A 19,004-nucleotide genomic window follows, 5' to 3' on the forward strand; every position below is an offset into this window, starting at 1 on the left:
AGATTTTTGCTGATTGTCACCACTGTTATAATTTATTCAGTGTCCAAGCTTTTTTAAACAGATCACATTCCTCATTCAAATACTAGAGGAGGAAAGCACACATCAGCTTTTCTCCATCACATGACCAGAACTGATGTGGATGTGCCATATATTCCATCTGTGCAGCAGGAACAGGCACGATGCTTCCCAAAGTACAGTTTACTACAGATGCACTACAACATTTGCAAGGAAAAAAATACCGATCCAATTCCTACAACCTGCTCCTACCCACAGAATTTTGCAGAGGTAACTTTTAAGTGGCTCCAGACCAGAAGAACTGCTCCAGCCATGCCAGTTTCTTTCCAGGAGCCAACTTTCCCAGACAGCAGTAAGGACCATCTGACTCCATTAGAAGAGTTTCTGCCAGTCCACATCTGGCAGACAAATACAACAACTGCCTTGTAATCTTTTAATCTGCCTTGTTGTCGTTCTCATTCCTTCCTGCATTTTTCTTTGAGAATATTAAATTGCTTATTAATTTGAGTTCCTTATTAGATCCATTTGCTGTCTAAACCAGGTGATATTTCACTTTGTTAGCATGCCCCAAAGACGTGTCATGTATAAACAAGCAACAAATATCTCCTACAGGGGGCTGGAAACCAGTGCAGGGCTCTGCAACCTTTTTTAAAGCAGTTCAAAGCTGGAGATTTATTTTTTTTAAATATTCATCATACAATAACATTCTAAGAAGTTATTTCCTTTGAAGGAACACGAAGAACAGATGAACAGAGACACAAATCAGAGGCTAATTATTAAATATTGTCAGTAAAGTTCTAACAGCCCCCAGCATCTCATATGTGCATTGCTACATTAGCCTGTTGAAGTAACCTCCCCACAGAGCGTCAGCTGGGCATACAAGAGCAAAGCAAAGTTAACTGGCTAAGTCAGTCCTGCTACAGCTACTCAGAACCATTTCTCAGACATAACACCACACAAATCCCATGGGAGTTCAACAGTCTCAAGGCATGTGAGTAACTGCAGTTGCACAAGGAAAAAACTTCACCCCATCTCTGTACTGCCAAAATTGCCTGGCAAAATTGTCAGATAAGCCTTTCCCCCCCTGTATTTTCTTCATAGCAAGCAAACAATCCTGGGAACAAAGCAGAAGCCCTCTAATTTCACAGGAATTCCCAAGGCAGAACACAAGCTTTTTGCCAACTCTACCAATGTGTTCCCTACCTTTTCATCAGGGCATTGCTTCTACACTTTGCTTCTCTTGCTGTCAGCCAGGCTTTAACATAGACTTCTTGTTAAAGTTTCATTCCCTATAGAAACAGTAAAAATAAGAATCAAACAATGTACACATTTGTTGAAACTTACTTTCTGCACACTTCACTGCACCAGTCACACGAAATGAACACTGTGGATTGCTGTAGGACTCCTTGCTAAGATAAGGTTACGTATCACTTCACTAAAAAAAGTAAATTAAACCAGACTTTAAAGCTAAGAAACAAAATATCAAGTTTTATGCTACATGGATATTTTAAGAATGCAAACAACGCCTAATGCTTTAAACCAAAATAAATCAAAGATGAGCCAGCCACTCAAATTACTTCAACTCTTCCATTATTTTCTGACAATGAATACTTTCTGTGTCCATTCCTAGGTGTTAGCCAGCTATCAAAGTGCTCTCTCAGCCCAAGAACCTTTCAAAGTCTACTTGAAACCATTTTTCTTTGCAAGATTCGGACATTTAAGCAGATCCTTCTTACTCCACAATCAGCAAAAAACACATACTCTTCCATTTGGCCACCTTACCCCAATTCCTCTTGCAGTGGGTGATACAGTCATCTTGCCCCTTACTGCCACAATACATAATTTTTCTTTAGATATGGTGAACACCAGCATGGCCACTTTTAAACATTGGTATCACTACAGACAGCTTGAGCTTGTGTTTTACACTGAGGCACTTGCAAGCCCAGGAGCCTGTGCTACATCTGAGCATTTTGAAGCAGCAGTTTTGCACCACAGGACTGAGGACAGCGCCTCACTGGAGACACTCAGACTCTGGGCTCCCAGAACAACTCATTAACATCAGCAAGGCTGTAGTCAAAAATGAACTCTGTTTAAAGGAAGCTTCTATTCCCCAAGACTGGGAAACACTCTCAGAAGATTACCATGAGAAGACTGCAGCAAACAAAGTGTAACATAAGAGAGGCTGGGAAGAAACGCATCCCAGGAGGGGTGATGCAAACCATGAAATATTTGCTTCCATTCCTGAAGTGGAAAAATCTGGGGAATTAGATTATCAGAATTATATTTTTGGGATCACAAAGTTCAAGGTTCTGTTCATAACCCCAGTGTACAAGACCATTTCTTCAAGATCACACAGGAGCAATCAGCACTGTTAGTTCATTACTCTGACAGCCCAGAGAGTGAATCCAGCCCTGGTGCAGGTCTCTCTAACCCACACAGCACCATGGACCCACACCAGTTACAGCCAGGTACTTTCCAGTATCTGACCTTGAACATTTGCATACAAGACTAAAAAGAGAGCATGCAGCAGTAGTACAAAATAATTTTCTCCAACTATACAAACATTAATATCAAGTTTCCAAGAGTGCCAGAAATTATAAATTTTGGGATCACCTGCAGACCTCAAGCACAGCTGAAAAAAGTCCAAGAATTACACAGCATTAACACATGACTAATCTCCCCATGGACACTTCAAATAGATTCTTTTCTAGTCAACTCTCTGGAAAACCAATGAGGAGACTTAAATGAAAGAAAAAAATATAGATTTAGGCATCACAAGGAACACAGCCAGCACTGCTGCCAACGTACTTGCAGCTGTATTTTGTATTACTTGCAGAACTTATTTGCAAATAGTTTTTGGTCCTCTAAGTAAAGGATCTACTTCTTCAAGAAACAAGATGCAGAGGACTGACATTAAAACCCAAATAGCATAACCTCATAGCATTTTTATTTTTAGTAGGACATCGCCTGTACTTTTTCTTCCCATTTCCTACTACAGTTACACAAATGACAGCAACAGTGAGAACAGGGCTAAAGTGATCAGTTGCATTATTTCTTAGACCCTACTGCACACATCTGCACTATTGTGTTAGACAACACAATAATTCACAGGAAGCCACCAGCCTCCACTAGGCTCCCTTTGACGCTGCATCAATTTTTATTAAAAAAGAAAAAAATCCACAAAAAACCTAGGAGAAAACCTAAGACTTTTCTGCCCTGCATCACAAGACTGGAAATGCTACCAAGTGTTTTGCAGGCCCATGCACAATCATCTGTACCAAGTCATGGTTTACATCTCTGATCCAAACAGCTGAGGAGATAATCAAGAGAGCTCAGAAAACTTGGCAACAAAGGATGTCTAAGAGGTGCTGGGAAACAGAAAAGTGCTGGATAAAAGCAGAGGGACAAAACAAAAGACCATGAATTTGGGAGAAGAAAGTAGGAATGTAGCCAAGAACTGAGGGACAAGGAGACTTGTTCAGAAATGCCAAGAAAGAAAGAAAGATTAGGCCTAAATTCAAAGGCTAATCTAGATTCAGCAGGATGACTACAGTAAAGTGAGCAGGAACTGGTCATCTACAGCATCAAAGCTTAGAGGAGGAAGCACAGTAAGTGGCAGAGAGAAGGCAGGAAGGAATAGACTTCATTCACCCTGAGGGAGAATCAGGCATATCCCACATCTTCTACACATTTTCCCCTCACTCACCAAGTGTTCTATTTGCTTGTTTCTCAATACAACGAACAGTGCTGTTTGTAGTCTCAATAAAATCAAAGCATTTACTAAGAGGGTCTAACAAGGCACAGGCTTCCTTCGGTGATCATTCCAGTTGTGCCACAGCAAAATCCCATGAAATTCAACCCTGCCTACAAAAAATTCAGGACAAGGATGTTCAAGTATCCCACAAGATTCACAACAGAGACAAATCTCAACAGGGCCAGTTTTAAAACTTCCACTTTTCTTTCTAGATTACAGTATTTATGGCCAAAAGGCACCACCAAAGAATGGAAAGGATTTCTGAAATACAACTGTGTTTGTAGGGAGGGATGCAGAAAACAAATTGTAGCAAATCAGGGGGAGAAAAGCCAAAATAAGCACTATAAAATGTAAATATTACTTCATCCAAAGCACAGTTCAGCAGGGTGGCTCATCCATGTTTTTTGTACAACTATTTACTATACAACAACTTTTTAAAAGGCAAAGTCCCCCAAACAGAATGTTCTATTTTTCTTGGCACAGCAGATAAAGGCAAATGAAAATAGAAAATCTTCCAATATTGAGCTTCAAAACCAAAAGCTGTCACTGAAAATGTCAAAGTGCATCAACCAAGAGTGACAGAAGTGCTTTCACCCTGACACATTGGGACACACATGCCAACCTCAGCTTTGTTTTGAAACCATTCTCTACCCAAATTAAATTTTGAATTCATGGTGTGATGGAAGGAAAGACAGGTGGGGACTGTTTCTAACGCATTTTGCTACATTTAAAAACACACTCTGAGACTTACAACGTTTTATACGATTTTTTTCCCTTTGACCAGCAAAAATGTTTTGTAAGATGAGAAAACTGGACTCGACCACACTGTGCATGGCTGTCCCTGTCTATAATTTGCAGACTGCATCTGCAGGGCTGTAACCGCTGCCTGCAGATCATCTACACCCCACTGGAAAGGTTTAATGGAGGGATAACACTCACTTATACCTCCCTCATCCAGCAAATCTCTACATCCAGTTACCAAAATGTTCAGCATCTATTCCACAGAAAAATAAGTGTGCAAGTACCACTACCAGCTCAGCTACAAATATATTGATCAACTACCATGCATTGATGGGACAGTATCCCAGCCAGCAAAGCAATAGACAACAACATTAGGGTCTCCTCCCAAAAATCACTGTAAATTAGCTGAAGAGCAATGATATGCCAAGGTAACTACTGCTGATCCTGATCTTGGCAAGTTAGGAACTCTGAGAATAACTCCTTAGGCCCACAAGTTTCTTCTGAAGCTCAAGACAAAACCAAAACTCAAAAGTACAGCCCACAAAGCCCTCCTCTGTGTTTGCATAAAGCCTGCGCACAAGGTGAGGGTTTTCTCTTGGGACATTTTTATTTACATACGTGGACTTATACATCACACTTACTGCCTGTTCACTTTCATTTCAGATGGCCAAATTGAAATAATTTTATTAATTAGCATTAATGATTTTCCTGACCCAGATTTTTAAAAGTTCAGATTTACAGTAAGTATTAAACAGGGAGGATATAACTGGCTAACGTACCTCTAACACACTCCTTATTCTTCTCATCCTATTTTTAGACCATAGCTCCTCCTCCTTTCACTCCCTTCCCATTATTACTTAGTTCATTCTATTTCAGCCTCTACAGTAACCATTATCTAATATATCCATTAGATATATATACATTTTTCATCTATATATTAGATAATGCAATGTATCTTACATCTAATATATTGAAAAGGTAAAAATACACCATTTAAAATAGTTGGGCCAGCCAACACTTTCTGAAGTCTTTCATTTCCACTTCTCAATTTCCTCCTGGTACTGTTTCTGAGCTCTTTAGGGAACTACCAGTGACTAGTTCTGCATCACAGACTGCTACTGAAATGAGTGTTATAGATCAAACCTCTTGGCATCACTGCCCCACACAGCCTTCCCTGCATGGTTTAATTTTGACTCTGGAGTCTGTGGGAGCACTTAATAAGCATCAGCAGCCTATTTCCAGAGCAGGCACCGACCAAACTTTCAGACTAGGCATAGACTAAACCTGAACTGAAGGGCAGCAGAAAATATCCAAGGATTATTATGCCATATAGCAAAGAACTTCAATCACTTCAAATAATTTATTGGTCAGTACCAGTGTTAGAAACAGCTGATTTTTAACAATAGTTGAACAGTGGTGATGCATTCACAGCTTACACATCTTCATCCCCTACCTGCTGGCTATTCCTCAATTAAAATAAGGCACAGCTGGCTTTAACTCCACAGGATAGCTGTAAGCTGCTCTTAGTATGGCAGAAAACTATACCATGATTTGTGTCTGCAGTAGCAAATATTATTTACATTCAGAATTGATATATAAGTGCAGAGACCAAGGGCCTTTTCTGTGCTCTTGTCACCATCCAGTGAAGCTACCGCAGAAGGACAAGGGACAGGTAATCTCAGTCCCCCAAACCACACCTGCACCCTTGCACAAGGGCAAGCTCAACCTAAACTTTCTTCAAAGGTCCTACATTTTTACAGGTTTGCTTTTGGAGGGGGATTGCAACGTGGGGGATGGAATAGCTTGATTTGGATTTTGAGCTTTTTTGTTTGGGATTTTTATGAGTCAGTTTAACAAAAGTTTGAAATTTGAATACATCCCAGAGAAGCCTGATTAAAATACTGTAACAAGCAAGATAAACATACTGGAAATACACCAATCACCATAAATTGCATCATGCTTTCTTAAGGCACTTGTACAGGAATTATTTTGGTGTCTTTTTTTGGTTCTTTCATTATTAGCATTATTCAGTATTACAGTTCTTTCCAGGAAACTTCAGAAATATATCTCAGTTTTACAGCCACATGTGTATCAAAACCTTCACTACTGAAATGCTCTGTCAGATAGCAACATAGTTGGAAATCATCAATACCCCAAACATACATTTGAACAACACTGCAAGGCTACACTCACTTCTTATTTAATCCAACATAAATTGGGCAACATTTGGCCTCCAAATTTCTGGTCATGCTAACACCGTATTTTAAAACTCAGGTCATAGATGAAGAAAGGACAAGAAATGGAAAGAAGGCTTTCTGCAAGTCTTCATTTCAGGAGATAAATTTAAGATTGAGAAAGCTTTTGACTAAGTACCTCTTGTACTATTCCGTTCCACAACCTGCCTGTGTTTGGCCAGGAAGCACAAATGTTTCTGCAGCCACTGTTATAGAAAGCACTTTAGGCTACTATGACTTGCAAAACTAACTGCAACTCATCTGCTAGGGAGCATGATGGAAATAAAAAAGGATGTTGAATATTTAAGTGATGCTGCAAATTTCTTTTTCCCCTATTAAAACCTCAAGGTCATCAAATCCCATTATCATTCAGCTTGGTCTAGGAATTGTCTTCCTCTCAGAAGAGTCACAAGACAGTTTTCTCCAGCTATCACACACTACAGCAGGAATTAACCTAGAAATTAGTAAACCCTCAATGCAAAATCTTGCAGATTAAAAACTGACAGACTGGCCTCTGGCAGTGGTGGTGCCCACAATTCTTTTTTGTCACACAGAAGAGTTATATATATATATATATACACAACCTCACTCCCTTTAGGGACCAGCTGGCTTTACTCTCCACCTTTCTACTTTCCCTTTCAAGCACGTATTTTAAATAGAAGCAGGTTATTTACACTGTTTCTAAGGCTTGACCTGCATCAGCTCTGTTCACCTGAGCCCTATAGTGTGTGCCAGGCTATGTCAATATTTGTGCTTTTTCTAACTAATAATTAACTCTGGCTATATTAACTAGACAACTGCTAATATTGCCATTAACACATATAGTAATTCCATTAAGCACCATACTGGTGTTAAGTCATATAGAACAAGCTGCTCACCAGAAACACAAACCTGCAACCACACGGCTACAAAAAATATGAATACTCAGATCTATGAAAATCTCAAATACTGGGAAAACATTTCTAAGTAAGTCCCTGTTTAAAGAAAATAGTCCTGGTGCTTTTTGTCTTACTGCTTGCAGAAGCAGATCTTATATTTTATGCTACTTTCTAACAAATGCACTTTTTAGAAGAGGCCATTGGGTAAAGCCTGTTCCAAAGAAGCAGAAGCCATTGGGTAAAGCCTGTACAAAGAAGCAGACGCCACTCAAACCCGAGGAAAGTACTCATCCAGCTGGAGCCCAACATTTCCAGAAGTAAAACATGTACATCACAGAAGCTCTTAAGGCTGTAGAGAAGCTTAATCATTTTTGTTCTGTCTTGAAGGCTCCATGCAGTTTTCCCCTTCTTCAAAAGCTAACCACAGAAACTCTAATGCTCTATTTTTGATAATTAAACTATTTCAATGCCAAGTCATGATAGCACCTAAAAAAGAGCTCCCTTTACCAGAGTTACACTTTAATATTAGTTTTAAAAAACCTTATAGATTCCTCAATACTCTAAAAGCAAGATGAAGTTTCACCAGTACTCTAAATATATGACTTAAAAAAAAAAAAAAAAAAAAAAAGAGAAAAAGCAAGGGACTCTTACAAAGTAAGACTTGCATGCTAGACACACAAACGAGAAATAATCCATTTACTCCCCCTCGACCTTCCTTGGCTAGACTAACTCAATTAGTTTCCCTAAACCACCAGACACTTGCCAAGATTAAATATTTGCGTGTAATCATTCAAAAAGTGAAATACTATGTACTGTAATGTAACACTTTTTCGGAAACCTCCAGTTGAGCAACAGTTCCAGAAAAAATTGTGAAATGAAGTAAAAAGCTGTCCAGAACACCACACTTCCACTCAGTTAATTAAAAAAAATGATGTTTCAGAACTAGGCAGCAAGTCAAGACCCCATTTTTAGCAAAGGAGAAGCGGCACATCTTTAAATGCAGCCTGTTTGAAATAACTTCAAAATAACAACCATCATTGGGAAGTTATTGAATACCATCATCCCCTGGCCAGCAACTTGTGCTACACGCAGACCTCATGACAGAGCGACGATAAAAATGCCAAGGCTGATTTTTACCACTGTGTCCAGCGCGCCACATTAATCCAGGTATAGGGTAAGCCAGGCCACTGAAGGGAAAGTCGGGACAGAAACGCGCACCGTGGGGCTGAGCACCACTGGGCAATTCCGGCTGACGCAGCGGTGCTGCGCGGAAAAACCGCACATGGATTTGGGGGACACGCTCACACACGCGGATCGGGGAAACGCGCACACTCGGGGATTTGGGGAGCGCACACACACACGCGAATTCGGGAACACGCACACACCCCGGCCCGCCGGCGTGCAGCCCGTACAACATGGCAGGTCGGCGGCGAGGGCTCGGCCAGCCCCGGGCCCCGCAGCCCGGGGAGCCCCTTGGGCCGGGCCCGGCCGGGGCTGGCGGGAGCCTCGAGCCGACGAGCACAAGGAGAAAGGAGAAAGTTTTCCCCCCTCCCACCGCGGCCCAGCAGAAAGTTACCGCCGCCCCCGCGCCGCCTCAGCCCCCGGCCCGCGAGCGCCGGCCTCCCCGCCCCCGCTGACAGTCCCGCGCCCCTTCCCCGCCGGCCCCGGAACGCGGCAGTACCCGACCCGCGGCATCGCCTTGGAGAAGCCCCCGGTCCGCGCCCCGCAGCGGTGACAGCCCCGCCGCCCTCACCTCAAGCGGGAGCCGCACTCCCCGGGGCGAGGAGCGGGCAGTGAAGGGGGTTCGGGAGGCAGCGCACTCGGTGCCCGCGCCCTTATCTCATCCCAGCGGAGCCCAGCTCGCCCCCGCCGCCTCCCGCCGTGTGGGCGGCTCAAGCGGGATCCCCCCTCCCCTCCGCCGCCATCTTGGCTGTCACGGGGCGGGGGAGGTGGGCGGCGACCCGTGATCGCGGCGGGGCGGGCGCGCGGGACGGTGCCCGCCAGGTCCCGCTGCTCCTGAGGGGCAGGCGGCCGTGCCCCGCCGCCCATCGGGTCCGTTCTGAGCGTTCCCCTTCGCACCGCGGGTCCGCCGCTCCTGCCTTCCCCCTCACGGAACGCAGCTCCGAGCCGTGAAGGCGGGGAGCGGGGCGCCCTCAGTGAAAGCGCGTAAAACAGTGCACAGACCATGGGCTCGACTCTGCCTCCCCCCCACCTCAGCCTTTTAATCCAGACAGCATCTTTAATTTAAACAGAAATTAATCTCCGGCCCAAATAGGCCGGGATTTGGCTCACCTGCGGCGCCCGTCGCCTGGACCCGGAGGAAGTGCCGGCTGTCTGGAAAACAAGAGATGAGAAAATCGAGGGATTTTCTGCAGGCTTGATGTAACCCGCAGCAGGCTGTTGCATCAAAGGCTAGAAAAAGAACCCGAGACAAAAATAATCTTTTAAGAGCGTGCAGCTAAGATTAGTGCAGCGTGTCAAGATGTTGCTGAGCGCAACAGAACGAGTCCTCTTGCCTGTACCAACACAGAAATAAATACTACTTTTCTGGCACCTTGTCTACTGCAACCCTGAGTCTCCAAATTTTATACCGAAGTACTGTTTAGGGATAGGCTCCAACCATACAATTTTGAGTTTGAATTCAGGCTTACCTCAGTTTTGGATGTTTGGCTGGAGGGTTTAGATGTGGCTTGTTATAAAAGCCATAAAATTCATTTGAAGTTCTGAATTTGTAAATACTGTGCATTTATAAAAACTGAACTGTAAATAGATTATGTTCAAAGCTACTCTCTTGGTTTACCTCATCCCTCTGAAAATCTGACCAAATAGGAGAATATAAAACCAAAAAAGTATAAAATAACGCTGTTTGTCCCCACATGCCTTTATTATTTAGATTGCTTACAGCAGAAATGCTGCTCCTCATGCCCTCATATAGGAAATGTGGTGGCTGACACAAGCTGGTGTCTACCTGGACAGGAGCACTCATATGCAAGCCTGGACATGCAGGCACAGCTCTGCACTGCCAGGGTTGATATTTGGAAGCTGAGTCTGTCTCGTTTTTTTTCTCAACAGGCAGCAAACCGAGTAAGGAATGTGTCAGGGAGTACAAGAATATTGCTCATTCCTTGTGTTTCCACCTGAAGTGCATTTCTAGCCACACCCATAAAGAACGTGGTTCTCCCGACAGTACACAGTGGGGTAAGTGAGAGACCAAGAACCCAGAATCTCACTAGTCACTGCAGCAAGATGCTCTGTGTCCTGTAGCATGTCCTTAAATTATTTTGTGTGCTGGTAGAAACTTTTCTAAATCAATTTCCGATATATTTTAATCTTGGAAATGCTTTTCAAATAAATAGCAATAATGAAGTCCATCTTCTGGCTAGTGTTAGTAATTTTTGATATGCAAACTGTTCTGTGTTCTCTGCCCTTGCTCATTTTTCATGTAGGCATAAATTTCATGTAGGCTTCAGCGTTAACATCCAAGATTAATGGGTCTGTTCCTGTTTCTAAGAGTATTGTTACAGCTGCCTGTATACTGAGCAAAATCCCTGCACTGATGTATGAATAGCTCTCTTTGCAGGGTTTAAGTTCATAGCCATTAAAATATTCTAGACTATTTCTAAAGGAAACTCATTTTAGAGAAACAAATACTCTGGCATTTTTCATACTTTTCAGCTCTTTTATAAGTAAAACTTTGTGTAGATGTCTTTGTTTTGCTGTCAATTTGTTTCCCTCCACCATTTCTGTCCTTCTAGGACTATCTGCATTTAATTACATATTGTGTCAATGTCAACAAATTGCGGTCAGGGACAGGGATCTCTCTCTGCAAGGCTTGATGCAAACACCAAAGTAGTTTCTGCCCAATCCTGCCATCACAGCTAACAGTGCTTATCTCTGTCCTGTCTTTCTTGTTCCTACATCTCCCCCCCTTCCCACCCTGTTCCATCAAGCCTCTGCTGCTTTCTCTCCCTGACCTACCTGCTGCTCATGCTCTTGGCTGTGGCATACTTTCTTCCCTACCAGCACATTTAATTGCAATGTTCCATTTCATTATTAGCTTGTCACCACTTTTATCAAGTCACCTTTCCTAACAAATCTCGCCATGAAGCTTTCCTGCATAGCTTGTCATCAATTTTCCACTTTAAGACTCTTCTAAAGCCACCTGTGAAAGGGCCTATGAAAAATTGTGACTATAGTGCTGTATTTATTTGTGAATAAAGAGCAGCATCAGTGAATAGTGCTACTGTACAGTCAGAGACAGATTTACTGTGTGCCCAGCTCCTGCCAGGCTCATTGCACAGAGATGTGTCTATGTGTCAGTCAGACAAAGCCTTTCCCTTCCCAGGGATTTTCGGGGTCTCTGAGCAAGGAGCTCTACTTGCACATGAAGACCCCAGCCCAAGATCATTAAGTCACTGAAGTTTACTTATTAATTCCAGTTAGTGTTGGATCAGATTCTTGTTGTGCATAGTAAGCTAATTACACAAATTAACAATTGCATGTAGTACAGTGGGCAGGCACCAAGCACGCTTAATGTGGGATTCTGCTGCCTCTCAAGTGCAGGGCGGAGCCCTGGCAGCCAGATTTAGCCTCCCCTGGAGTGCAGCCAGAGAGACACGCAGGCTTTCTATGGACCAGCAACCACAGAATGATTTTTTTCCATGTTACAACCCCAAATTTCTAGCTTGTGGCACTGAAGTAATTTTCAAAGTCTGGTTTAGCTTATTTTAAGTGCATTTTACACATGGGTAAACTCAAGCAAGGCAGAAGACAAGTGGCAGATGGTCAGTGACAGAGCCAGGAATAAAGTGGAGAACTTTGCTGTCCCAGGACATGATTTTAAGAGACTTTGTCCCAGGATTGTGAGCTTTGACGATTTATAATTCATGGGGTTTCAGCAGTGCTTTAAAAAAAAAAAAAAAGGCAGCTATCACTATTCCCAGTTTTTCCTGGCAGAGACTGGCTTCCATAGGCAAAACAATTTTAGTTCAGTTTCTTAAGTGTGCAGTTTGGGACTTAATCTGTTCGGTTTCTCACCAGTTTTATGCCTTTTGAACTCGCTTGGCTGTGCTGTGTGCGCTGCTCGTCTACCTCTACGAGGGGAAGGATGAGCCTCCAAGAGAACCCAACAGAATACCTTTCAAATAGACCTATCTGTAACCTTGGTAAAAATAACTATGAAGATAATGGATAATTATAAACTCCATAACTGGCAAAACAAGACTCTGCATTTCAGAAGATGAATTGCCTTACCCTGTCCAGTAACCCACTTTACGGTGCAGTAATGGATCTGCATCCGGAGGGTTATGCAGTGAAATGGAGCCTTTGGCAAGCTGGAATCACACTGGAAACGAAGTAACGTCTTCATGGATTTTTTCATATATGCATATTTGAAAATCTGGAACTTATCCCTTTTGACATAAAGAGACTGTCCCTGCTTGGAAGGATTAAATTCTAGGAGAGATTTTGAAATAAATAAAGTATTTAAATATTATGGTGCAGCAGTACAACAGTGCGGTCAACTCTTCCTTTTACTGATTCAAATATAGTATTTCTGAAAAGCTTTTACACTCCAGGGAAACTACTGACTATAAATTATAAAAGGAAATAGAATAGCATATATATATTAAAAACAAAAAAAGAAAATATTTTTTAGCCCCTTCTCTAGGTAAAGTAATTAAAAGCAGCTAAAAATATGGGGAAATGAAGCAAATACGAGCCCTGATCCACAGGCCACTGAACTCAGCAGAAGCACTGGAGTCATGTGTGTCGTGAATTACAATTCACAAATGCAAATAAAGAATGTTACTGTATATGTGTAAGGATAAAGTCTAATTGTCTAATTGCAGTATCTAGGCATTCCACTTGGATAAAATGAGCAGATTTTTTCTCCAGCAGGTAGAGTTTCTCGTCAAGCATGTATTGCCAATATTTATGGGAGAGTTTCTGGTCCCAAAAGCACAGAAATGCTGGGAAACAAAAAGGAAAGAGAATGTACCCAAGGAGGAGATCCAGCTGCTTCCAAGTCATTTTCATAAATAAAAATCTGGTGCAAACTTATTACAATTTCCCTTTCCAGTGCTGATTTGCTTCCTCAAGATTTCAGAGTGTGCATCTAAGGACTTAGGCTGCACGTCGTAAAGTTTCCCTCAGCAACTGCTAAAATTACTCACAAGGCACTGCAGCATGGCAGCAGCTATCAGCTTTCGAATGGTAAGAGACTCAGGGGATGGCCTTTGGTGCTAGGGAGAAAGAAAACAGTTAAGTTGTGCTTGGCTGTGTTGCTGCGGGTCGGTGTGTCAAGCAATGATGCCATCCATACCTCTTCTGTCATTAGTCAGCAATCAGCGTGTACAGTTTGGACAAATATTTGCAGCTCATTTTGTGAGCATGGGACAGCAGAAGTGTTGGATGGCTCAAATCCTAATGCATCTACCAAAGCCAGCTGGCTGTCTGTGCCAACACTAACCTGGTTTAAGTATTGCTGTCATCAGTAAAGCTAGATAACAAAAGCTTCTCTTTGTGGAGTAATATCAGGAAGGAAATTGTGCATGCAGATTCGCCAGCAAAAATAACAGTCTAGGGCTGTAAATGTACACACTGATACTGCTGGTTTGTTGCTATTTTCAGCAGCTCCTGTTCCCTCAGGGGTGAGAGAAGGACTTAACTGCTATCCCTGCTGTTCATGGATCAGCCTTAAATGTTCCATGTGGATGCCTGCTCTTTGGCTCATCTGGGGGTGATTTCTGCAAACAGCGGTTTTCCTCTGAATCAGTATCCAATTCATCACCAGAGCCACACCACGTGATACTGTGGGTATCTCCTCTCGCATCAGGTAAAAAACAACTTTCCTTCACTAGAGATCTCTAGTGAAGAGTTCCTTATTATTTGCACTTTTATTCATCTTTGAATCATGCCCAGGCTTTGCAATTGTATTCCACATAGCTAAACCTTCACCACCATTTTACCTGACTGGGATACTTCAGACTCTAAACTCTTGTGTAGTCCTACTGTTCAAGGTTTTTGTATTTTGTTCTAGAGATTGCTTATATCATGGTGGGTGAAGTATATCTATCACTTAACCACTTCTCAGGAGTACTATTAGGCTTAATGAATGTTTGTAGAACACTACTGAGATTCTCAAGAGAAGCAGCTATAGAAGTGCAAAGGATTATAATAAATTTAAAACTAATTTTTGAGTAAATGGCTAACAACACTTAAGCTGAGATTCTCCAAGTAAAACTCATTTATTTGATTCTTAGACAAAAACTTTCTGAAGTCTGGGTTCCATTTACTACTACCACTGTAGGATACACTTGGATTTTTACTGTCCTTCTATATCCTTTGATATATCCAGGCACACAATACACCTTGTTTTAGTTCAGGAAATACTGCCCGACATATGTAAGTCAAGTTAAAATAAAACTAACAAAGTAACTAAATTAACAAACTGAAAGACAATCCCCAGCACCATTTGCCTTTATATAATAAGTGTTTGAACCATAAAGCCTGTAATTAATATTATGGAATAATTTCCATATTTATTTATAAGGCATCTCATTTACATAAATAGTCATTATCTGGAAATAAAACCAGATCATTAAAATTCCAAAAACTGATTGAGATCAGTCAAGATGTACCAAAGAGATTTGCTAGACTATGTTTGAAACTCTTCTGAGACAAAATCTCTTCTCCCAAACAAGCTTAAACAGGACTCTGCTGTGGAAATCCAAGCAGTGCTTCATGCACATTACATCATCAAACAGAACGGTTATTTTGTACGGTGAGAAAACGTTGGGTCACTCTTCTCACTAACTGTCATGGAGAGTTTCCAAGGAAATGCATCTGACACATCTGCACTGAAAATCTCACCCAGATTGTAGCTGAAATTCTCCTAACACAGATTTCTGCTTTTCCGAGATTCTACAGCATGTCAAAATACTTTTCAAAATACTAATTTCTTTCAAAGTACTTTCAATGCTTACAGTATCTTCAATACTTTCAAAGTCTTGCATCTAGTCAGAGAACACTTCATGCAGACAAAAAGAGAAGAAATTGTGTTTCTATTTGCAAGCTGTATTCATCACTCCTCAGTTATTTGCTAGAAAGTTACAGGTATTTAAAATTATGTTCTTGTCACAAAGAATGCATCTCTGGCCCTGCTGTCAGTGCTTTTGCCTTTCAAGATCCAGGGTGCTCACTATTCAATTTTTTTCTAGATAGAAATAAACTCACCATTTTTTTTAAAAAGCTGCAACTACAGAACATACTTTTTAAAATTTTCAATTGCCCTGAAAAGTCAGACCTGAGTCTGCCCTTTTTCAGTGTGAGATACATCTTTGAAGTGTAAGTGTAAGTCCAGAGTAAGGCAGCACACCACGACCTACCCTGTTTGGAGTATTTCCTTACTAATTCCTAGAGAATGGAAGTTGGCTTGAGTACTGAGTCATGAGGATTTGATCTCAATACAGATATTTTTAGTATCTGTTATTTTATCTTTGGTACTTTTAAAATCTGTATCACTGCTCAACTCCTCTCCTAATTATCTGAAATTCCTTTCTTCTGTAACTGCTCTGGAATGTGCCCTTCTATTATTACAAATACTGGCTCTATTAGATTGAGTCCTAACTGCTCATCCATCGATTTGGTTAGGTAAGAGTGCCCTTGTTTAAAGCCTGAGCGAGCAACTGCTGAGAAACCAGCAAAACAGCAACAACATTAAATCTCATGGTGAGTCACTGGGAATGTAGGTCAGCCCAGGCTCTGCCCTTTGCTGAGCTCTCAGAGGGTTGGCTCCAGGTTACCTGAAGGAGCCCCAACTCCAACAGACCCCCCCAAACTGTGTTTGTGTTCCTTTGCCATACAGCACTGACACTTCCATGGGGGAGTTTACACGAGATGAACACTTTCTTAGCAACTGATCCACAACCAAGAGCTGAGAAAGGATATAAGAGAAAACACAAACCAAATCACCTTGAGAGTAAAAGACAAAACCTGTTTGTTTAACCCAATTTGTGTCAAATAATATTATAGATCCACTCAATCTCGGCCACTTGAGGCTCAAAATCAATGTGCTAAGAGCAGAAGGGGGATAGTGATGTATCTGCTGATTTGTACCTGGGGGAGATCCTCTCTTTCAACAGTCAGGGGCTCCTCATAATGAGGTAGGCAGAGGGAAGTTGTGAATTGATTATTAATTAAACTGCTTGATCACCTCCTTGGAAAATGTATGACCAAATGTTGATGCACAGAAAGTAATTTATGTAACCAAGCTAGAATTTGACTTATAATACAGTACAAAACTACCTTAATAAATGGCAATTTTAAAAAATCACAGACTGACTCTTGATACAAAAAAAAGAGAGTACTTCCAGTATAAATAATGAGATGGGAGGAAATGTCCTTGGCAAGTCAATTTGTTCCATGCTGCTGATGGTTCCTGTTAGTGACAAGGATTTTTTTCAAGAACGAAACAATGGAAAACAGATGCAAAAGCATTTACCAGAAGGCCAGGCAATGGCAGCTTTTCCAAAATGTCAAGTGTGCAGAGTAGAGTCAATTTAAAAGAGAATTAATTATTTAAACTGAATTAATGTGACTACAATGAAGCCCTGTTAAACCATCTCATCCATCCTGCTTCCAACTGTGCTACCGTGTACGGTTGAAGTCTAAATACTGTGACCTCAATTTTCAAACTCTTCAGACAAAAGCTCTCCTACCCAGTCACAGTACTAGTACATTGTTTTTTTAATATATTTACTGCATCTCTTCCAGGAACTCACCAGCAGAATTGTGCTCACCTTCTCTACATTCCCAGCTCATACAAATTTGATCTCTGGGTCCCCTTTTTCCCTCTTTTCCTCTTTCATCTTTGTACTTCTTATGGTGTTTTCCCAGATGCTTCAGGCAGTTTCTATTGCCACATTCTTCAGATCATCCTTTGCCTGCAAGTCTGCCCTTTGCATGAAGTCCTCATATCTTAATTTCAACAACTTTTCTCTTTTGTTTCATGCATTGCTTTGTTGTTCCTTGCCTTTGGGGACAGGAAGGTGACTGAATTTTAGGCCTCCAGCTTTCGTATGGGAGCTCATATTCTCAAAAGAATGTCCACACCTACTTCCCCTGGAACCAACTGTCCCAAAGGGCTTCAGTTCCTCCTGGGCCATGCGTCATGATGTTGCAATGCAGAGAATATCACCCCTAGAAGGAATACTCTGTGCCCATTGTTTGCATTTCCAGGTTAACATGGATTTGCAATGGTATTGACAATTTAAAAGTGCAATAATGGTTACCTAGTGCTCTTTTTCCTGGATAGTGTTACATGAAATGTGGCAAACACCAACAGAGCCACTGTTCCTCTGAAACCTTTTGTTTCCCATGGGAATATCTATAACCATGTCTACCAGTGATAAGTCAAAGCTGTAACTTTTGGTTCCCAGTTTCAACATGGGCAAAGGAACCTTTCCAAATCCATCCTTTTCTGCTACCCTTAAAGCAAAACATCTGGGCTAGAATTTACATAAAGTAAATTCCTTTATTTCTTCTATTTCATGGAGGAAAAGAACTTCCATCTATTAAGCAATGAACTTAATTGCCCTGCATCTCAACTGTATTGGAAATGCATAATAATATAAATGCATCAGTGTAAAAATCAGTCTCATTAAGCTATCTCAAAGCTCTAGAATAGATGGAGCTCTGCTTTAACACTTGCCTATAGTCATTCATATGAAAGTTTTAATTTACAGGAGCTCCTAATGAATAAAAACAGGAATTAAAACAGCTGAGGTGCAAGAAAAAAGGATTCGTGGCAGTGATATTTAAATTGACAGTTAAAAACTCTTCTTGAGCATTTTCAAGGCCTTGGAGAAATACAGTTGGTTGCAGATACTATTCTTTATTTCATGGTGTACTAGAAACAATGTATAAAACATGAGCACACTGAGGCCAAACAAACATCTTCACTGCAGAAGTGTATTTCTTAAGTTATTTTATACACTGTCATTTTCTTGTCATGCGAGGGGAACATCTAATGTACATATGGAAAATTTTGACCGAGTTCTTGGAAACCATAATATTTTCTTAATCATTCATAACCAAATACATAAAGAACTCTTCAGCGTATCACTATTGCACAGCTTGTATGAGGTCTCCATAGCTACCCTTGGCACAACAAGCACAAAACCCAAGTGCCTTTGCAAGGCTGATAAGCAGACAGGAAGCAAGTGAACATCTGCTACAGTTTTAGATGGTTTTGCCTTCAGCAACCGCTGAAAAATGTCAGGCTCTGCATTCCACGTCCTGCTCGCTTGGCCTTTGACACCACCAGCTGTTGGACAGGAGATGTAAAATGTTTACCTACAGAAAGGGAGGTGCATTATTTTC

At 41.5% G+C, this 19,004-nt stretch overlaps 1 protein-coding gene across 4 annotated transcripts in view; it reads right to left on the bottom strand.

Moving 5' to 3' along the window:
* The window catches only part of DENND4A (DENN domain containing 4A), a 49,191-nt gene extending 39,188 nt beyond the window's left edge, over window positions 1–10,003 (bottom strand). For 3 of the 4 annotated variants that reach the window (XM_048317850.1, XM_048317852.1, XM_048317849.1), the window contains exons 1-2: window positions 9,376–9,547; window positions 1,219–1,304 (exon numbers count right to left, since the gene is read on the bottom strand). The gene's annotated coding sequence lies outside the window, so the exon portion shown is untranslated. Of the gene's footprint in view, window positions 1–1,218; window positions 1,305–9,375; window positions 9,548–9,914 lie in introns of those variants that run through there. The other variant, XM_048317851.1, reaches the window with a different exon arrangement.
* Window positions 10,004–19,004: the final 9,001 nt, after the last annotated feature.

This window comes from Corvus hawaiiensis, chromosome 13, assembly GCF_020740725.1.
Source record: "Corvus hawaiiensis isolate bCorHaw1 chromosome 13, bCorHaw1.pri.cur, whole genome shotgun sequence".
In the NCBI taxonomy this organism is placed as follows: domain Eukaryota; kingdom Metazoa; phylum Chordata; class Aves; order Passeriformes; family Corvidae; genus Corvus; species Corvus hawaiiensis.